The sequence below is a fragment of the Artemia sp. Qi Xiang Cuo genome, chromosome 7 (assembly GCF_049724085.1).
Source record: "Artemia sp. Qi Xiang Cuo chromosome 7, ASM4972408v1, whole genome shotgun sequence".
Lineage (NCBI taxonomy): Eukaryota > Metazoa > Arthropoda > Branchiopoda > Anostraca > Artemiidae > Artemia > Artemia sp. Qi Xiang Cuo.
The window spans coordinates 23,592,035-23,615,618 of NC_142800.1; the positions used below are offsets into that span (position 1 = coordinate 23,592,035).

At 33.4% G+C, this 23,584-nt stretch overlaps 1 protein-coding gene across 4 annotated transcripts in view; it reads right to left on the reverse strand.

Annotated features, from left to right (window-relative positions):
• Positions 1–23,584, reverse strand: part of LOC148950065 (G protein-coupled receptor moody-like) — a 343,869-nt gene that overhangs the window by 211,480 nt on the left and 108,805 nt on the right. Inside the window, exon 1 of one of the 4 annotated variants that reach the window (XM_089092105.1) lies at positions 17,597–17,649. The exons of the other annotated variants lie outside the window; for them this stretch is intronic. The gene's annotated coding sequence lies outside the window, so the exon portion shown is untranslated. Of the gene's footprint in view, positions 1–17,596; positions 17,650–23,584 lie in introns of those variants that run through there. 4 annotated transcript variants of the gene reach the window in all.

Sequence of the window (23,584 nt, forward strand, 5' to 3'; positions counted from 1 at the left end):
TTGCCACCCCTAGTGATGTATCACTATCTCTAGTGATTTTTTAAATTGCCTAAACAAAAAACCACTAGTTTGCACATAAATCACTAGATTATTGAAGAAAATCACTGAATCAATCAGAAAATCCCTCAGAACCTAGTGATTTTTTGTCAGTGGATGGCAACCCTGTCACTGATGCTAGTCAGAAAAGAAAAAGTAGAAAAAACAGATGATACAAAGCCCTTTCAGCGTCCTCAAAACAGGAAACCGTTGTTGATACAAAAAGAATTCCATGAACACATACATGCAAAACCTTTTTCTCCGTGTTCCGTTTTCAGTCTCCCCCGTAAAAAAGGAAATAAACAAAGAAACCTTTATGATGGTCTCAATTCTGGATTTTTAATAAATAAACAAATAAAGTGTTGAAAAACAGCATAACACGATATTTGACGACTAGAAAATCACTGAATCAATCAGAAAATCCCTCAGAACCTAGTGATTTTTTGTCAGTGGATGGCAACCCTGTCACTGATGCTAGTCAGAAAAGAAAAAGTAGAAAAAACAGATGATACAAAGCCCTTTCAGCGTCCTAAAAACAGGAAACCGTTGTTGATACAAAAAGAATTCCATGAACACATACATGCAAAACCTTTTTCTCCGTGTTCCGTTTTCAGTCTCCCCCGTAAAAAAGGAAATAAACAAAGAAACCTTTATGATGGTCTCAATTCTGGATTTTTATTAAATAAACAAATAAAGTGTTGAAAAACAGCATAACACGATATTTGACGACTAGAAAATCACTGAATCAATCAGAAAATCCCTCAGAACCTAGTGATTTTTTGTCAGTGGATGGCAACCCTGTCACTGATGCTAGTCAGAAAAGAAAAAGTAGAAAAAACAGATGATACAAAGCCCTTTCAGCGTCCTCAAAACAGGAAACCGTTGTTGATACAAAAAGAATTCCATGAACACATACATGCAAAACCTTTTTCTCCGTGTTCCGTTTTCAGTCTCCCCGTAAAAAAGGAAATAAACAAAGAAACCTTTATGATGGTCTCAATTCTGGATTTTTATTAAATAAACAAATAAAGTGTTGAAAAACAGCATAACACGATATTTGACGACTAGAAAATCACTGAATCAATCAGAAAATCCCTCAGAACCTAGTGATTTTTTGTCAGTGGATGGCAACCCTGTCACTGATGCTAGTCAGAAAAGAAAAAGTAGAAAAAACAGATGATACAAAGCCCTTTCAGCGTCCTCAAAACAGGAAACCGTTGTTGATACAAAAAGAATTCCATGAACACATACATGCAAAACCTTTTTCTCCGTGTTCCGTTTTCAGTCTCCCCGTAAAAAAGGAAATAAACAAAGAAACCTTTATGATGGTCTCAATTCTGGATTTTTATTAAATAAACAAATAAAGTGTTGAAAAACAGCATAACACGATATTTGACGACTAGAAAATCACTGAATCAATCAGAAAATCCCTCAGAACCTAGTGATTTTTTGTCAGTGGATGGCAACCCTGTCACTGATGCTAGTCAGAAAAGAAAAAGTAGAAAAAACAGATGATACAAAGCCCTTTCAGCGTCCTCAAAACAGGAAACCGTTGTTGATACAAAAAGAATTCCATGAACACATACATGCAAAACCACTTTCTCCGTGTTCCGTTTTCAGTCTCCCCCGTAAAAAAGGAAATAAACAAAGAAACCTTTATGATGGTCTCAATTCTGGATTTTTATTAAATAAACAAATAAAGTGTTGAAAAACAGCATAACACGATATTTGACGACTAGAAACTTTAAATTAAAAGCTATTACATTTCTTCCTTCATTTTACAATGTGACAAAATGTCACATTGTCACAAAAAAAATGTGACATGTCAAATGTCAAATAAAGAAATGTGACGAAACTCATGATTGCTTGTTGTTACTTTTGCAAGTTGATTTCTTATACTTTACGTAATTTCCTTTTTTCTTTATATATATATATATATATATATATATATTTTTTTATATATATATATATATATATATATATATATATATATATATATATATATATATATATATATATATATATATATATATATATATATATATATATATATATATATATATATATATATATATATATATATATATATATATATATATATATATATATATATATATATATAAACCAACATCCATTGAATCATTTTAACTTCGACTGCTCATAATAGTTTAATGATAAAACAAACGAAAAATACTGTCAATTAAAAAAACAAAACCTTAGAAATACAAAAAGAATATGAGTATTCAAGTTAAATCTGAAAAAAATACAAACTACCCTGAATAAAAGTAGTGCTTTCACCTTCCTTGCCTAATGCTTTGAATTTCAGAGAATATTGTAGCTGCGATTATTCAAAACAGGGTGTTTTACAAAATATCAATTTTACAGGAGGGCAAAAAGGCTGAAAAATGAAATTTAGTTTTTTTTTCTTTCTATTGATAGTAACGAGCAATCTTTTGTTAAAAAAAGATTTTTAGTAGGCCTCCAAGACAAGATCGACATATTTCTGCAACAAAAAGTGAACCAAAGTATTTCCGTATTTGTTTCCAGAATTTAGGAAAATTCTGGAAAATTTAGGAAAAATCAAACTTCATTTAGGAAAAAAAAAAGAAAGCTGTAGTTCCCTCGAAACTCAAACATGATGGTTAACAGTAAAGATTATGAATGCCCCAAAGCCCTGTTTTTTATTGAAACAAGACCACTATCAATAGAAAAAGTGTTATCCATCTGCATCAGCGTATAAGATTCTAATTTTGAACAACCAGATATATTCTGTTCATTTGTTTTTATTCAAAACTATAGCAATCAATAGCTTAAACAATACAGCAGTATCAAGATACAACATTTCTAGGAATGTTTTCGGGGAAGAGTATTTATCATACACCCTTTTGAAGTATATTTGGGATTACAGATTATGTTAATTGAAGAGTATTTATAAACTCGAATAAAATCCAACTCTAACCTAGATTAATTGAAAAAACTTTTTCCACAAAATAAGTTTTTCAAAGAAAAGTAAAGAACTCCATAAAACAAAAAATGTGCAAAAATAAAATCAAATAATCTACCAAGTGTGAAACTACCACAAATCAGCATCGATAAATAAATGAAACCTAAAACGAGGAGAAATCAAACAGTTCGTGGTAACCAACTGTAAGTAAGGAGCGACCCGGCTCAATGGTAACCGAAACTCTAAAAACGGAATTTTGATGCCAATAGATACATCAAAAGAATCAGATTTTTATTTTGATTTCAAATAAATAAGTTTCATCGAGTTTAATCTTACCCATCAAAAGTTACGCGCCTGAGAAAATTTGGCTTATTTTCAAAAAAGGGGAAAGACCCCCTAAAAGTTATAGAACCTTAATGAAAATCACACCATCATATTCAGCGTATCAGAGAACCCTACTGTAGAGGTTGTAAGCTTTTATCTACAAAAATGTGGAATTTTCCATTTTTTGCCAGAAGAAAGATCACGGATGCCTGTTTTTTTGTTTTCTTCTTTTTCTTTTTTTTTTTTCCCCAGAGGTGATTGTATCGACCCAGTGGTCCTAGAATATCGTGAGAGGGCTCAGTCGAACGGAAATTAAAAGTTCTAGTGCCCTTTCTAAGTGACCAAAAAAATGGAGGGTAATTAGGCCCCCTCCCACGCTCATTTTTTCCCAAAGTCACCCGATCAAAATTTTTAGATAGCCATTTTGTTCACGGTCAAAAATATTAGAAATATATTTTTTAGGATGACTCACTCCCTCAGCGCCCCAAGAGGGAGGGCTGAAAATTACAAACTTTACCCCCTGTTAAAACTTGGCCGTGGTTATTGGGAAGTATACAGAAGTTTTCCGGGGACCTTCTTTATGATCGTGGGGGGTGGGGGTAGGTCTGGGTGTACATGGGAGGATCTGCCCATGAAGGAAGTTTTCATGGGGGAAGCTACATTGCTATGAAGGGGGCGCCGGATTTCCCATCATTATTTTAAAAAAAAATCTTAAATTAAATATAAAAAAACAAGTTTTTCAACTGAAAGTAAGGAGCAACATCAAAACTTAAAACGAACAAAAAAATATTAGCTATATGATTGGGTTCACCTTCAAGTCAATGCTTCGCTCTTTAAGCCAAAGATTTTTTAGTACTTTCATAAGAGCTATTTATTCTAATTAACGGCCTTTGTGATTAAGGGGTAATTTTTAAAGAATTGGAACAAAATTTGAACTTTAGCTTAAAGAGCAAGGTATTGACTAGGGGGCAAACCCCCTAATATATGTATTAAAAATATATGAATATAGAAGTTCGTTACGTAAGTTACGTATATTTATTACTAATAAAAACGTTCGTAAATAAAATTCAACAAGTTTCGAGAAAGCCATTTAACCAAATAAAAGTAAAATTAATATGCAAATTTCGTTTTAATTATTCATGCACGGTGAGCCAAAATCAAAATCTGTATTAATTAAAAATCGTTCACAAATGAAATAAGAAAAAACAAGTTTTTTTTAACTGAAAGTAAGGAATGACGTTAAAACTGAAACCGAATAGAAATTATTCCGTATATGAAAGGGGCTGTCCCCTCCTCCACGTCTCTGTCTTTACGCTAACGTTTGACTTTCTCAAAACTCAATTTTTTTAAACTATAAAATTTTGTTTAATTGCAATTTTTTTTAAATTAGCTTTAACGAAATTCACACCATCAGATTCTAGCTTATCAACGAACATTATTGAAGAAGCTTCAAACTCCTATCTGCAAAAATGTGGAATTTTGCATTTTTAATTAACTTTAACGAAAATTACACCATCACATTCAGCTTATCAGAGAGCCCTATTAAAGAATTTTCACGCTCCTATCTGCAAAAAGGTGGAAACTTGCATTTTTTGCTCGAAGAAAGATCACGATGCGTGCCCTCTAAAAGATGGAGGGCAACTAAGCCCCCTCCCCACGCTCATTTTTTTCTCAAAGTCACCCAATTAAAATTTTGAGATAGCCATTTTGTTCAGCATAGTCGAAAATCTAATAAATATGTCTTTTAGGATGACTTAATCCCCCACAGTTCCCAGGGGAAGGGCTGCAAGATATGAACTTTGCCCATTGCTTACATATTTTATTGGTTATTGGGAAGTATACAGATATTTTCAGGAAGGATTTTTTTTCTGGTGGGGGGCGGATGGAGGAGGGGGTTACTCGGGAGAATCTTTCCGTGGAGGATGTTTCTTTGGGGTAAGGGACATTTCTATGAAGGATGTGCCGGATTTCCAAGCATTATTTAAAAAACGATCAGAAATTAAATTAAAAAAAAAAACAAGTTTTTTCAACTGAAAGTAAGAAGCAACATTAGAACTTAAAACGAACAGAAACTATTACGTATATGAGGGGGTTCTCCCCCAAGTCAATACCTCTTTCTTTACGCTACAGTGTTTTTTAGTGCTTTCAAAAGAGCTATGTATTCTATTTAAACGGCCTTTGTGATTCAGGGGTTTGTGAATTAATTTTTTTTAACTTTTAACGTAAAGAGCGTGGTATTGACTAAGGGGAGAACACCCTCCTATACGTAATAACATATACGTAATAAAAAAAAAACAAGAGATACGGCTCAATAGTAATCGAAACTTTTAAAAACGAATTTTGATATCAATAAATGTATCAAAAGAATGGGCTTATAAAGCTGATTCTAAATATATAAGTTTTATTAGGTTTAGTATTACTCATCAAAGGCTACCAGCCTGAGAAATTTTACCTGATTTTTTAAAGAGGGAGGAAACATCCCCTGCAAGTGAAAGAATTTTAATGAAAATCCCACAGTCAGATTCAGCTTATCAGAAAACCCTATTACATATGTTTCAAGCTCATATCTGCAAAAATCTGCAACTATATATGCAACGTATTTTTTGCCAGAAGAAAAATATACTACGGTGAACTGGAAATCAACTACGCTGAACAAAATGGCTATCTCCAAAATTTTGATTGAATGTGTGGGGGGGAATGATGGGCGTGGGGGGGCTAGTTGCCCTCCAATCACTTTCGACTATTAAAAAGGGCACTAGTCACTCCAATTTCCAATCGAATGAGCCCTTTTTGAAATTTCTACGACAAGTCCTTCCATACGAAGTGCCCGGGTATGGAGAAAAAAAAAAAGATAGATGCCTATGATAGATTTAGAATTGGTAAATGATGACCCGTTTAAAATGATCATATGGGAAACTGGAAAAATGGATCTACCGAGAATCAAACAGGGGGAACTTGTTCCCCAAGAAGACTCAAATAAGAATTTCACCGACTTTTTTTTTACCAGTTTCTAAGTTTTCTCATAATTTTCAAATTCGGTTCCAAGGCTTTTCAGTTTCATGTATGTAGCCGAAAGGGTTACGAGAAACTGATGAGGACCTTGAAGGGCTATAGAATGGGTTTAATCAAAAAAGTTCGTAGTAACGAATTTTAAGTAAGGACCGACCCGGCTCAATAGTAACCAAAACTCTAAAAAACTCAAAAATTTGATACCAATAGATCCATCAAAAGAATCGGATCTTTATGCTGATTTCAAATATTTAAATTTCATCAAGTTTAGTCTTACACATCGAAAGTTGCCTTATTTTCGAAAAAATCAATAAGAGTTCCAAATAGAGATAGGTCCTTTTATTAGGCACTGAAACAAAAATATAAAACAAAGACTCTAAATATTTCAGTAACACAGTCGGTCATCATCCTATTTGGAACTCTTAATGATTTCGTCATAGAAAAGACAGTTTTATTTCGAAAAAAGGGGAAAACTCCCCCTAAAAGTCACAGAATCTGAATGAAAATCAAACCATCATATTCAGCGTATCAGAGAACCCTACTGTAGAGGTTTCAAGCTCTGACATGCAAAAATGTGGAATTTTATATTTTTTTTGGCCAGATCACGGATTCCAGATCAAGAAAGATCACGGATGCGTTTTTTTTTTTTTTTTTTTTTTTTTTTTTTTTTTTTTTCAGGGGTAATCGTATCGATCCAGTGGTCATAAAATATGGTTAGAGGGCTCATTCGAACGGAAAATAAAAGTTTTAGTTTGCGTATAGTATTTGTTAATTGGAAGTATGCAGACGTTTTCAGGAGGTATTTCTTCTGGTGTGGAGGGGGGTCAGAGGAGGAGGCTACGTGGTGGAATCTTGATGGAGGATATTGTCAAGGGGGAAGGGACATTTCTATGAAGGGGGCTGCCGGATTTCCCAGCATTGTTTAAAAAAGCGATCAGAAATTAAATAAAAAACAACCTTTTTCAACTGAAAGTAAGGAGCAACATTAAAACTTAAGACGAACAGAAACTATTACGTATATGAGGGGTTCTCCCCTAGTCAATACCTCGCTCTTTACGCTAAAGTTTTTTAGTACTTTCAAAAAAGCTATCTATTCTAATTAAACGGCATTTGTGATTCAGGGGTCATTCTTAAAGAATTGGAACCAAATTCGAACTTTAGCGTAAAGAGCAAGGTATTGACTAGGGGGGGGGGACCCCTCATTTACGCAATAAAAATATACGAATATAGAAGTTCGTTCCGTAAGTTATTTCGTAAGTTACGTCAGATAAAAATTTTGAAAGCCATTTAGCGGAAAAAAGTAAAATTAATATGCAAATTTAATTTTAATTATCCATGTACGGTGAGCCGAAATCAAAGTTGCATTAATTCAAAAACGTTCAGAAATTAAACAAAAAAACAATTCTTTTTTAACTGAAAGTAAGGAGCGACATTAAAACTTAAAACGAACAGAAATTATTCCGTATATGGAAGGAGCTATCCCTTCCTCAACGCCCTGCTCTTTACGCTAAAGTTTTGTTTTTTTAAGAAATGGAGTTGTGAGAAAGTCAAACTTCAGCGTAAAGAGCAAGGCGTTGTGGAGGGGATAGCCCCTTCCATATACGGAATAATTTCTGTTCGTTTTATGTTTTAATGTCACTTCTTACTTTCAGTTAAAAAAAACTTGTTTTTTTATATTTTATAAGAATAAAGAACTGCTTGCACCACTGACTGTCGTCGAAGTGTTACCAGATAGAACTAGAAAGGTTCAAGGCAAGCCGATCGGGTCATTGAAAGATTTTGGATCCCTATGGTAAACTTTTCTTTGTATGAGTTTTCATTTATTCTCCACAACTTTCCGCTTTTTGTCTAATGTGTAGGAAAAAACTACAGAGAGGGAGAAAGAGATAGAGAGAGAGAGAGAGAGAGAGAGAGAGAGAGAGAGAGAGAGAGAGAGAGAGAGAGAGAGAGAGAGAGAGAGAGAGATGGAGAGAGAGAATTAATTTATTAGAAAAAAAGGAATAACATATACAGAAATGGTCAGCCATTAAGCTCTTGGGAGCCTGTACGACTAAAGCAAGAGAAAGTATTTTCAAACACACTGAAGTTTTTATTCAATGGCTAGTCAAAAATTTTCAGTAGAACAATTTCTTTGGGGTCTCTAGTGGCTTACTAACACAAGCCAAGACAGTCTAAATTATTTTATATAAGTATTGATGCATTTGCATGCACTGGAATTTTTTGGGATTTTTATAGATTAGGATATTAAGAATTTAGAATATCAGGAGAATTGAACAATATTAAGAAATTAGAATAATAGTTTAAGTTTACTCGAGTTTTAAATATTGCATTCTATTGCCTGAAATTACTTTTATTTGTTATTTGAAATCTTGTGCACTTATGCTGCTTTGACATATCGATAATGTTGATATCTTATATTTCTTAATGTCGATAATTATATTTCTTATATTATCTTATATATCCTAATGCCGATATCAATAATTTATCGATAAACTTTACTACTTTTAAGATAGCACTTTCTCTCTATTATTCTCTCTAGTATTAAACTAAATTTTTATTTCTACTAATGGTAATCAGTTTTTATTTTTAATTTTTTTTTTATTTAGTATTCATTTGCTTCTTAAGTCCATAGATCACAATCTTCATTATTCTTTTTTGTAAATACAACTTTTTGAATTCCAAGTTGCATTCGATCTTTCACAAGAAAAAAAAAATAGATTTGAGAATCATCACGAAATTCTATATTACATTCAAGCTTATGTTGCCTTCTCATAAAAAAGTAAGAGCCTTGCAGAGAATATTGGTTCTACTCAAGGTCCTCTTCAAATCAACCTCTTCTAATTCCTAACCCCTTCATCCAAGTGATTGGTATTAGTGATGTTATGCAAGTGGTTAAGCATTAAAGAGAATTTATTTTATTTTTGCACTAATTCCTGAGAGGTTAAGCACTAAGAAAAACAACTTATCTCTCTCTCTCTTTCTCTCTCTCTCTCTCTCTCTCTCTCTCTCTCACTCTTTCTTACATCAGAATATATATTTTTTTGTGCAAGTGAGTATTTAAAAAAGAAAAAGTTCTGGGCATGTCCTGAAATATCAGAATGACATTATTCTAATTATTTGACAAGCCTTTTAAAGGGCCTATTAATTTGTTTGGTTCATTGCACAAGATGCAAGGTTCGCACCTATGGATACACACTCATTTTTTTTTCTTACATTTGTGGGGTGATTTTTCGTTATATTGCACAATAGATAAGACGGATGTTAAAGCAAAGGACTTACTTACGACATTTGTTATTGTGCTTGATTGCACGAAAGTATTGGAAATCGAATTTGTTGTTTTTGAAAGCGATCTAATTTTATACCTTATCGAATCAATTGTTGAGCAATCTTCTGGAAGATCTGCTTTGTTAATAGAATTAGAAAGAGTTGTGAAATGCCTTAAGTTTATCGACAATATAAAACGCGATGAACCAAACTTGCAGATGAAATCATGGATAGAATGAGTTGATATTGATAAAGCTACATTTCAATTCCTCAATGCCCGAAATTGGAGACAAAACAAAACCCCTTGACTCTTTGTTATAAAAAATAAAAAACTGAAAGAAGATGAATAAATAGAAATAAAAGATTACTACGTATTATGTGGCATGAAAAGCTCAGAATAATTTTCCATAATACTTGCAAATCTTTGAATTGGGTAAAACAGTTGACATATTTTTTTGTTTTGAATGATGCATCTTCCTGATTCACTTATTTTCAGTGGAGATTACAAAACATGTAAAAATGAGAAGCATTTTAGTTCCCGTAAAGTATGTAACTCAATAGTATGAAGAGGATTAAAGGTCTCATCCAAAAGGATTGGTTTTCAACAAAAGGAAGAAAATGAAGAAGACAACACAAAGGAAAATAACAGGTAAGAAACGAATACAAAAAAAGAGGGGCAGCAACAAATAAGGTTCAACAGCAGAAGGAGAGACTAAGCCAGTAGAGGAGCAGGCGAGAAAAAGACCGTCTTCAGAAAATTTCTTATTTGCTTCTTTTGCTTTTCGTAAAAGAGCGCATTTAATCGCAGAAAAGTGTAACTATCAAAGCTTCCAAGTGATAAAAAAAAAAAAACTGACGACACAATAAAAATGACCCAATAATGATCATCATGAGGTCCAATGTCAATCAGGTTTGGTATAATCAACTGCTTAGGAAATACTCTACAAAGAGGGCATGGAGAATCATAGAAGTATTTTGTTGAATTTTATTAAAGTGCATTTTTTTTATTAAAGTGCATTTTTTTTATTAAATGCATTTTTTTTTATTAAAGTGCATTTTTTTTTTTATTAAAGTGAATTTTTTTTATTAAAGTGCATTTTAATTTTATTAAAGTGCTTTTTGTTGAATTTTATTAAAGTGCAGCGCAATTTCAATAATCTTGTGTATTCATAATTTTTCTGTGTATTTGTATCGTATTAACGACGCGTCTTGAATACTTAGGTCCTTGCGTCAGCCCTGTGGTGTCTTCTCCTGTGGTGTTCGATCTCTGGGTCCCGCATTACCAAGCTGAGGTCAAACCCACTGCGCCACCACAGGACTGTGCATAAATAATTTTTAAAATAACCCCTACCTCTAAAAAGTTGGGCTGGAAAGTGTTCTAGTAGCTTATGTCATCTTTGCAATAGAAAAGATTAAACAGTTATGGTGCGCTGCCACTTCTAATGCAAATAGATTTGACCATAAATACCATACATGTCTATCATGATGAAAAACAGAAATACATAGACCACATTAAACTTAGATGTAATAGGACATTTAAATGATAATATATGCCATCATGGGCAACAACTTATATTATAGAGAATATTTTCAGAAGGTTATTGTTCGGGTATATTAGGCGGCTGTGCATTTACCATAAAAGCCTCGTAATAAAGTAAAATTATAGGCCTTGTCCACAGGGGCTTCCAAGCTTTATCCTGCGAAGGAAGGTGAAAAATCCTGTTGGTCCCGTAATGGATACAAATACTTAAAAATGGTTGACCCTCTCTCTGAATCAGAGGCAATGGCAATCATTACTAATGAAAAAATTCGCGAACATATATCGCCGCTGTTGTACCCAAAGGCTCAGAATCTCATTTTGCTTACCTTTTTTCCCTAGTTTTTACCTAATTTTTACCTTTAGGTTCTCCATACACGTTCTGTGCATGAAAAAATTATATGTTTGCACTTCTTGGCAACCAAGCTCTCTCAGATTTTCAACATTTACTAATATTGCATAAGCAGAAAGAGCATTGTCGAAAAAGAAGCATTCCCACCACTATATATAAATAATATAACAGTAAGATCACGGCTCAAGGATTTTTGGCTACTACAATCTCAGCGCGTACAAACAGCTCCTCCATTTAATCTGGCATCAGCGGTCCAGTGTGTATTATCCTGGAACACGTATTTTGGCAGAAACTTTCTCAAAATGCCTTTCAAACCAACTCGAAACTTCGAAACCTACTTGAAATTCCTTAAAACACCTAATAATAACATTGCACTACTAGTTACCAATTTTTATATATGTGTTGGAATAAATTAATTTAAAAATAGATTCGTTAAAATTTAGTGTTACAAAGGTGAAGCCAAGTTTTGCGTTCAAGGGAAATTTGACTTGTCTACCCGTGAAAAAATCGTATGTCCCTTATGGCAAATGTTCTCCGGAGAATGTTGTCCGGCTTTATATAATGGTTGAGATAAGGAATGATCGTACTGTATTATATTTATAAATATATTTATATTATATATTATATTTACATATTATTATATTTATATACAGTGATTCACTCTGACCAGCAAATTATACGAGGCACCATAACAAAACGACATTAAACTTATTAAATTAGGGGACTGGAGTGCTTTTTATTATTTTTTTTTTGTATTATAATACAAAGGGTAGTTGCAATATGTTTTTCTTTCTTAAAGTGTGTCTCATTCGTTTTCGTTTTTGTATAAGCAGTGTTATTTTGGCTAAAATAATTGGACACGTGCCAACAAGATAATACAAATATAGGTAATTTTTTTTTTATTTGCTTTCGGGAAAAGCAAAATCAGTTTTGTTCATCCTTGATTAATTGCAGTAAAATCAAATAACAAAGGACCTTTCATAACAAAGACCTTGTGGCATAAACAAATAGTAAGCTGTTTGGAAGATTAAGGGTGTAACATGGACAAGGGGGTAAAATTACCAAACTATTTTCAATTTATTAATTAAATAACAATTTATTTCTAATTATTTTAGTTTATCAATTAGGTTAATTAATTATTACTATTTAATTTTTTTAATTACTTTATTTTTTAATTGATTAATATTTAATTAATTATTTTCATTAATTAACTACTTCTCTAATTTATTTTAATAATATGATATGTCAAAAATTACATTATAGCCGTTAAATTATTTATTAGAAATTTTGCGTACCTAAAATGTCTGTGTCCGGGGCAAGTGCCCCCTCTGTCCCTCTGCAAAACTGCCTCTGTGCAAAGCTAATCAAATCAACCAAAACGATTGATTTGACAAAAAATCAGCAAAAGAGCAGCAGACAAAATCGATATCAATTTTGAACAGTCACTTATATATTTATTTAAGTCTTTGGAGCCGCTAAGAGATTGTTATTGGCACGGTTCCTGCTCGCTTTTGTAGCAATAAAAACACTGCTGCAAATAACACTGGGCTATTTATTAGCTTAGGATTAGTGATCCTGAGCAAATGTATTCGACATTTAAAAGTTTGAAATCAGTACATAATATTTGTGAATCGCATACACATTCAAGGACTATTTTAAAGATTTGTGGGAAACTTTTAGGTTTCGCAGATGCTATCTTGGGTTGCTGGAATTCTAACTCCCTGATGCAACAGTTGGGCTTCTGCCCTCTCTTGCACCCAGGGATAAATCTTGATTAGTTCCCCATCCTGCCTCCCACAAAATTTCCAGGCCAAATTTTGAAAAAAAAATTCTTTTATTAACAAAAATTATTTTGTATTTATTAAATAATTAATATTTTTTTTTAATTTACTACTTAAACTGTTTAATTCTTAAAGATGAGTTAGATTCAATTATTTCAATTATTATTGTTTAATTATTTTTTAAATTTATGTTTATCTTATTACTTAATTAGTAATTTATTAATTATTGTCATTTATTAACTGCTCCATCTAATTTACAAAATGGTTATAACCGTTAGATTATTTGTTTGAAATTTTGCTCTCCTAAAAAATTTTGCACCCGGGGCAACCCCCCTCGTACCCAAAAATTTGTTTTTCAGTTATTAGGAGAATATTTAAATAAACGTAATTAGGGTGGTTCTAGGGGATAAGATTTTACTTTGATTTATCTTTAAAAATGTCCAAGTTTCGCGGCATAGGCAAGATGTGGGACGCCAACAAAACTAGAAAGTTAATATGAAAAAAGCAAAAAGAAGGAAACATCTGAGGATTGATATTCAATTCTTTATACTGAAGTGTTTGAATCTAGACTGAAGATTCAGCCGAGAGCACCCTAACGTTTTCCATTTTCAATTATTATACAAAAGAATGTGATATACTGCTTATCACACTAATTCCTAATTGGAACTGGTAGATAATGAGAAATACGCTATTTAGGTCATATTGTTCGGTTCGAGCCTAAAACCTCCAAAGGTGTACGAAGCTTCAACCCATGATGCATATACTCAGTAAATAAATTAATCGTTTCAATACTAACGACAGTATTTGGAGACAATGGACCTTTTTGACCTGAGCCTCAACCTAGTTTATTAACATGGTTGACCTGAGCCTCAACCATGTCACCTCTATAGGCCCTGCTACTCAAACGCAACAAAAACAGTAGGATACGTATCTGCATTTTTGCGGCTCATCCGAAATGCCAGGTCTTTACACATAATTCTACTTGTGCTTGAGACGGGAGTATTCTGTTTAGCCCGATTTGCTGGACCATATTCTGCCATTGTCTTTGGTATCTGTTTCTAGGTGGACGATTTGTCTTAATGACGAGTCCCATTTATATTGTGTTCCCGACGTCTGCCGAGCGGTTCAAAGTCTTTTTAGACCAGATCCATGCCAGTATTTCAACTCATTGTCGTTTACTCCTTTATCCCAGCGACTGGGAGTTTAATTCAATGAGAAAGATTGAAATACATAAAACCCTGTTTCCGGAGCAGTGGTGGTAATTAGGGGGTATTTTCCTCCTAGTTTCTTTTGCCTCTCCCCTAAATTTAGAAAAATATCTGTTTTTGCTCTATAGATTGAAATGAATGTTGTTTTTTCTGTTGGAAGCAAAATCAGAAAGCAAAATTGTCCCCCCTTTAGATTCTGAAAATACATTGGGCTCTCCCAGCATTTTTGTGAATTGGCACCAATGTCCTGGAGGTAACTATTGGTTTTACTCTCAAGGTGAATGGCCCAGAACTTCATAAATATAATCATAATCTAGAAATTTTTTTAATGTAAATATTTTAATAAAAAACTCACCACACCTTTTGAAAGCAAATTATTACAACTACTAGAGGACTGTAAGAGGGAGGGGGGATCAGGGTCCAACCCCTCCAAAAAATGAATCCTAAATTTTTCCAAATTTCTGGGCACTTGTAATTCAAATTGTCAAATAGGATTTGTTATTTGTTATTGTACCCTCCCACTCTAAAAAAAAAAATCGGGCACATGTCTGAGATATTGGATCCATTGTTAAAAGATATTGACAGGGACTCCCCCCTCTTCCCAAAAAATTGCTTCGAAAAACTCTGAAAAAGTTTTGCCAGCTTTCCCTCACACAGAGACTATCTTTCTTGACTGTATTCTAATTAGGTTCTTTAATTACTCTAATTAAGTTTTTCATCACTTTGACTAAGTTGAGCTATTAGCCCATCTTTTAAAAAAGATTGACGGGAAATTTCCAAAACTGCATGAATGACTTATTTTATACCATATTAAACATCAAAATTAGGCGAGGATCCGATAGTATCTGAAAAATTAAAAAAAATGTTGATAAAAATACATGCATCAAAAGAACTTGATTTTTACAATGATTTTTACAATGAGGGCAACTAGGCCCCCTCCCACGCTCATTTTTTTCCCAAAGTCACCCGATCAAACTTTTGAGATATCCATTTTGTTTAGTATGGTCGAAAATGTGATAACTATGTCTTTTAGGATGACTTAGTCCCCTGAAGCCCCCGGGGGAAGGGCTGAAAGTTATGAACTTTACCCAATGTTAACATATAGCATTGGTTATTGGAAAGTATACAGACGTTTTCAGGGGCAATTTTTTCTGGTAGTGGGGGATGGGGTGGGTTGGGGGTTATGTGGGAGGATCTTTCCATAAAGGAAGTTTTCATGGTGGAAGGGGGATTGCTATGAAGGGGGTGCCGGACTCCCCAGCATTATTTTAAAAAAAATCAGAAATTAAATATAAAAAAACAAGTTTTTCAACTGAAAGTAAGGAGCAACATCAAAACTTAAAATGAACAGAAAATATTAGCTATATGATTGGGTTCACCCCCTAGTCAATACCTCGCTCTTTAAGCCAAACATTTTCTAGTACTTTCATAAGAGCTATTTATTCTTATTAACGGCCTTTGTGATTAAGGAGTCATTTTCAAAGAATTGGAACAAAATTCGAACTTTCGCTTAAAGAGCAAGGTATTGACTAGGGGGCAAACCCCCTAATATACGTATTAATAATATATGAATATAGAAGTTCGATACGTAAGTTAATTCGTAAGTTACGTATATTTATTATTAATAAAGACGTTCGTAAATCAAATTCAACACGTTTGGAGGAATCAATTTAACCGAATAAAAGTAACATTAATATGCAAATTTCGTTTTAATTATTCAGAGACGGTGAGCCAAAATCAAAACCAGCATTAATTTGAATTCTTTCAGAAAGTAAATAAAAAAATTAGTTTTTTAACTGAAAGTAAGGAGCGACATTAAAACTTAAAATGAACCTAAATTATTCCGTATATGAAATGGGCTGTCCCCTCCTCAGTGCCTTGCTCTTTATGCTAAAGTTTTTTATTGTTTAAAAAAAAATAGAGTTGTGAGAAAGTCAAACTTTAGCGTAAAGAGCGAGGCACTGAGGAGGGGACAGCCCCTTTCATATACGGAATAATTTCTGTTCCTTTTAAGTTTTAGTGTCGTTCCTTACTTTCAGTTAAAAAAACTTGTTTTTTTCATTTAATCAAACACAAGATTAATCTGATATTTAAGATTAATATGATCTAAAGACCATTTTTGACAATGCCTTAACGACGAAATACCGTGTTATTCTTATTTATTTAGAAATTACCGAATAGCTTTTCATTTTACATTCTCAGGGGCATCGTTTGGGGGGGGGCAGTTGTCCCTCCAAATAATGTGGGGACAAAATTATTATATATCCCAGCCCCTTGACTATCTGGATATGGGCCCATCTTTCCCCCCCCCCCCCATATTAAAAATGCTGGGGGTTCGCCCCTGTACATCCTATAATACTTTCAGTTAATCACCAGTTAAATTTTAGCGTAAAGTAAAAGGTATTGAAATGTACCTCTTCATTTAATTCGAAAAAAAAAAATCTCGAATTCTTAACGTGATGAATTGTGTAATCTCTGGAACGTATTCTTTGCGAAATTTCTTACTGCATAGAATAATTTAAATTGGCAAGAGATTCTTTTTTTGCCGGTAGTAAATTTTGTATGTTCATACACTTTCTCTTTACTTTGTTAGCGACCAATCTCTACTAGTACTACAAACAACTCACCGTATCACCAAACCACCTGAGGCCAATACAGCTGCTCACACTCCTCCTCCATCCCAATCTGTTCAAAACTTCCCTCTTTAACCTCCCAAAATTAACCTCGCACGAGCTTTTATTTCAGGGCTACTACGACAAATCTATTTAGAGGAACGGAGAGGGCTACTAAACATAAATGGCATCTGGCATCGTAAGCAAAATCTATGAAAAAAAGGCAAACTCCATAGCTACGGCAACTCTGACTAAAATAAAACAGTAGCTTCATCCTAATTTTTCTGGACCTCTTTTTCCTAAGTCTGATAGGCAAGACCGTACCCAGGGGGGATGACCAGGTTTGAACCCTTTCTCCCTGAAGTTTTTGTCTGACTTGTAAAAATTAAAAGCAATGCAGGTAAGAAAATTTTTAATACGTTTGATAAGGTCTTTTTTTTTAACTCCTCCCCCCCCCAAATCACCCCAGGAACAAAAATTCTGGATACCCCCTTGCTGAAAAGTTCACAAAACAGAAAATAATACATACACAGTTTTATGTCATAATTATCCACTTGATGCAAATTTAAACTTGGAATCCAGAAAACATTCTCATTATCAAAGTATTACTTAAGGTAAAAAGAATTCGACGGAAAGTAGCCGCACAATAATTGACTTGTGGTGAGATGACCTTCGTCCAAAAATTTGAATCTTGTTTGCCTTAAGATTCCTCGCTAATAGGGTTGCATTTATGACCTGTACTAAATTCATCTTCTTCTGGATGTGTCACTATTACCATACCAACATTGGTTATGCATTGTGATACAGATGTACGTTGAATAAATGATAATTTTAAGAAAGTGTGGATCTAAAATTGTTAAATATACATATCTCAAAGAGGAACACGTACAAAGAGAGGTCTTCTGGGTCTTGCAAACCCAGAAACCTTGACATTTTCCCCAACCTTTCCAGAGTTTTTACACCCGAATACCGTAAACCGTCGATTTTAGCGTTTTTTTTTTCGGCAAAAAGCTGAATTCCTGCTTGCATGTCTGACCCCAAAGTCGCCCAAGTCTATCGCGGTTTATCACTAGAATACTATATATTACCGAAATTCTGTTTATTTGTAACTGACTTATAGGCTCCTTCTTCTTTTTCAAGATAGAAAGAGAAACTATTGTTTTATAATTTTGTATTGAGAAGTTTGCTTTAATTCTGTTGGTTTATCTTCGTGACGTATTTTTGAAGCCATTCCGAATAGCCCCGATGTTGGAAAGGGAAGCCAAACAGTCCCGCCTTTTTGCCCGTTCTGGCACTTACTCGTTGATGCTATTTCAAGTTTTGTGCTAGTAAATTGAAAGTCTGATTGGTTCTTTTTTAGTAATTAAATAAAAAAAACTAGTTTTTTAAACTGAAAGTAAGGAGCGACATTAAAACTAACAACAACAGAAATTAGTCTGTATATGAACGGGGCTGTCCCCTCTTAAACATCTCGCCCTTTACGATAAAGTTTTTTTTTTTTTTAAAAAATAAATTTTTTAGACAGAGTAAAAATTTATCTTAAAGTTAGAGGCGTGGAGGTGGGAACAACCCCGTTAATATAAGGAATAATTTCTTGTCGTTTTTAGTTTTATTGTCGCTCCTTACTTTAAGTTTAAAAAAACTTGTTTTTTATTATTTAAGTTCTGATCGTTTTTTAGTTAATGCAGCTTTTATTTTGGCTCGCCGTCATTGAATAAGTAAACAAAATTTGCATCAAAATTTTACTTTTCTTTTGCTAAATGGCTGTTTCTAAATTTGATTCTGATGTTAATTACAAACTAACTTACGTAACGAACTTTTATATTCTTATATTTTTCTTCTGGCAAAAAATACGAAGTTGCAGATTTTTGCAGATAGGAGCTTGAAACCTATATTATAGGGTTTTCTGATACGCTGAATCTGACGGTGTGATTTTCATTAAAAAAATTTTCACTTTTAGGGGATGTTTCCCCCCTCTTCAAAAATCAGGTGAGTTTTCTGAGGCTCGTAGCCTTTGATGAGTAATACTAAACTTAATAAAATTCATATATTTAGAATCAGCATTGTAAGCCCATTCTTTTGATACATTTATTGACATCAAAGTTTCGCTTACTATTGAGCCGTATCGCTTGTTTTTTTTTATTGTTTTTTTTTTATTACGTATATGTTACGGTATTACGTATATGATGGGGCTCTCCCCTTAGTCAATACCACGCTCTTTACGTTAAAAGTTAAAAAAAAATTTAATTAACAAACTTCTGAATCACAAAGGCCGTTTAATTATAATATATAGCTCTTTTTAAAGCAATAAAAAAAAAAACTGTAGCGTAAAGAGCGAGGTATTGACTTGGGGGAGAACCCCCTCATATACGTAATAATTTCGGTTCATTTTAAGTTCTAATGTTGCTTCTTACTTTCAGTTGAACGTACTTGTTTTTTTAAATTTAATTTCTAATCGTTTTTTTAAATAATGCTTGGAAATCCGGCACCCCCTTCATAGAAATTTCCCTTACCCCAAAGAAACATCCTCTACGGAAAGATTCTCCAGAGTCAACCCCGCCTACAGCCCCCCTCCCCACCACAAAAAAATCATGGCGGAAAATGTGTGGATACTTGCCAAAAAACAATACAATATGTAAGCAATAGGCAAAGTTCATAACTTGCAACACTTCCCCTGGGAACTGTGGGGGATTAAGTCATCGTAAAATACATATTTATTAGATTTTCGACTATGCTAAACACAATGGCTATCTCAAAATTTTAATTTGGTGACTCTGAGAAAAAAATAAGCGTGAGAAGGGGACTAGTTGCCCTCCATTTTTTTGGTCACTTAAAATGGGAACTAGAATTTTTAATTTCCTTTCCAATGAGTCCTACTATGATATTCTAGGACTACTTGGTCAATAAGATTACCCCTGGGGAAAGAAAAGAAAATAAAAAACACGCACCCGTGATGTTTCTTCTTGTAAAAAATGCAAAGTTCTATAATTTTGTACATAAGAACTTGAAACTTCTGCAGGAGGGTTCTATGATACGTTGAATCTAATGGTGTGACTATCATTAAGGTTCTGTAGTCTTTTAATGCTCTCTTCCCCTGTTTTCGAAAATCAGCCAACTTTTCTCAGGCGCGTAACTTTTGATGGGTAAGATTAAACTTGATGAAACTTATATTTTTGAAATCAGATTTAAAATCTGATTCTTTTGATGTATCTATTGGTACCAAAATTCCGTTTTTTAGAGTTTCGGTTACCATTGAGCCGGGTCGCTCCTTACTTACAGTTCGTTACCACGAACTGTTTGATTCTAAGCCAGTAGAACGAAGGAACAGTTTTTGAGTTAGAGTATTTCTTACAAATATTTTCTCTTTTTCTCTTTGGTTTGACGTTTAAGACCGCTTTATTATTGTTTTTTCCCCTTTTAACTGCATATGCTCTATTTGTATATTTTGAACTTTTTCAATTTATTAATACTTTTCTTCGTTTTAACTTTTTATTTATTATCTTTAATTTTTATTATTTTTATAATTTTTAATTTTATTGAAAATTTTTATTATCGTCAATTAAATTTTTACATACTCGTATTTAGCATATTTTGTGTGGCATTTTGTTTGTTAGATTTAGTTTGTTTATTGACCGATTAAAAATGTTGATTTTCTGAAGCTATTTGTAGTTTTCCTTTGCATTGATGTTAGTTCAGAACGACCTCTACTGCTGTTCCTTTATCACGATTTCTGTTTCCCCTTTGCATTTGTTTTTATTACATTAATTTTTTTTTACAAGAAATGGAAGTTTGGCAATGTTTGCCAATGGGGTGCATTTGGAAATAAAACTCTGTCTTATCACTTCTGATTATAAGCCACATTGATAAGGGATTGTATCTTGTTGTTTTTAAATACAGTAAGCTTACGTCGATCCAGGGACCACGTTTGAGGGAGCAGAAGATAGGCAACTTCAATACAATGGAATATCACCTTCTCTTGTTTTTGGTAGTATTCAGTGATTTCATTAAAGAAATGGTTTATTCATTCTTATGTTATTTTTGTGCACAGTTTGGTTAGTAGACTTTCTTTAGTAAAATTAAATAAAAAAAAAAACAAGTTTTTCAACTGAAAGTAAGGAGCAACATTAAAACTTAAAACGGACAGAAATTTGTGCGTATATAAAGGGGGTTACCCCCTCCTCAAAACCTCACTCTTTACGCTAAAGTTTTTAAGTACTTTTAAAAAAGCGTCTTATTGTTCTAATTAAACGCCCCTTGTGTTTCCGGAGTCATTATTAAGGAGTTGAGAAAAAATTCAAACTTTAGCTAAAGTTTTTAAGCAATTTTAAAAAAGCGTCTTATTGTTCTAATTAAAGGCCCTTGTGTTTCAGGAGTCATTATTAAAGAATCGGGAAAAAATTCAAACTTTAGCGTAAAGAGCGAGGTGTTGAGGAGGGGAAAACCCTCTTTATATACGTCATAGTTTCTGTTCGTTTTAAGTTTTAATGTTGGTCCTTATTTTCAGTTGAAAAAAATTGTTTTTTATTTAATTTTTGATCATTTTTTAAATAATGCCAGGAAATCTGGCCCCACCTCCACGGAGAAACCCTCTCCACAGAAAAAATCCTCTAGACAATTCAATCCTAGTAAAAATTTACCCCGGACAATTACTCTTAACCACTCTGTGCGTAAAATGGAGAAGAAAAAGAGAAAACAAGACATATAAAAAAGAATTTTGTATAAGAATTCTGGCAAATTCCCCCAGTGTATAATTTCCCCTGACAAGTTCACTCCCTTGAAACTTCCCTCCCCATAGATACCCCCGTGGAAAACTCCCAGCAGAAAATTTGTCCTCCTCCACCTGCCCCACCCGAAAATGTATGCCTACATCCCAATATCAAATACTATGCGCAAACAATGGGCAAATTTTATAACTTAAAGGATAAAATAAAAGATTAAAATAGGGATAAAATCCTTTTTAATAGACAGTGTATAATAAATTTATTCAAAAAATACTAGATATTTCGGTCACATATACAGTGACCGTCATCAGTTTTACTACTGATGACGGTCACTGAATATGTGACCGAAATATCTAGTATTTTTTGTGAAATTCATTATACACTGTCTATTAAAAAGGATGTTATCCCTATTTGAACTTTTATTTTATCGTCATGGAAAGGCAGTGTGGTCTCCGAAATTATCTATATAACTTAAAGGCCTTTCCCCTGGGGCTGCATGGGGTTTTCTTATACCCAAAGGCATAGTTATTGGACCTTTCGACTATGATGAACAAAATGGCTATCTCAAAATTTTGATCGGACGGTTTTTGGAAAAAAGGGGACGGGGAGGGGGCCTAGTTGCCCTCCAATTTTATGGTCACTTACAAAGGGTACTAGAACTTTTAATTTACGTTCGAATGAGCACTCTCCCGATATTCTAGGACCACTGGGTCGATACGATCGTCCCTGAGAAAAAAAAACAATCTGTGATCTTTCTTCTGGCAAGAAACACAAAATTCCACATTTTTGAAGATAGGAGCTTGAAACCTATTCAGTAAGGTTCTCTGATACACTAAATCTCACGGTGTGATTTACATTGATATCACTTTATCTTTTAAGGGCTGATATCCCCCCTATTTTCAAAAATCAGGGAAATTTTTTCAGGCTCATAACATTTGATGAGTAAGACTAAACTTGATGAAATTTATGTATTTTAAATCACCATAAATAGCCTACTCTTTTGATATATCTATTGACATAAAAATTCCGTTTTTTAGAGTTTCGGTTACTATTGAGCCGGGTCGCTCCTTACATACAGTTCATTACCACGAACTGTTTGATTAAACTTATTGAATTTAATATTTAATAATTCACATATTTTACACCTATTCTGTCGTTATTTGCATAAATGTTTTGTATACGGTATATAAGTTTTGAAATACAATAATAATTTTATTGTTATTATATTAAACCAGATGCTATCCCTAGTAAAACACCGTTTGGGCCATTTTTTGGTTTCAGACCAGAAAAACCATGTTCAACACCAACAGTCTTAAAGGGTTGGACTATGCTTTACTACAAAAAATTGAACAGCAAAAATTTTATTCAAGTCCAACCCTCTTTGGGGATTGTTTTGCCCCTCTTCAGTATTACGCATATTTTATTTTTACTACAATAATTTATGTGCATTAAGTGTTTAAGGTAATGATGATTACTTTTTGTAACCAAAATCAAATTATAATTTTTCTCAATGTACTGTTTTTCACAAATCGAAATTCCACTTTTTTGGATTAAATAAATCGCTCTTTACTAGATTGCCACAATCGCTGCAATATGATGGCGCATTGTGGTATTAGGTCACCTCCTTGTTGCTGTGGGTTTTGGACATGGTAGGTCTCACAACCAAACACTTGATTCTTCTTCTCCTCTTTCTATTTATGAAAGAAATATTGTTGCCACAGCAGTACTACCACTGGTCAATTCAACTCTTTGTAACAAAGTTTTGCAGAAAGAAACATTTACTCATCAATAAACTT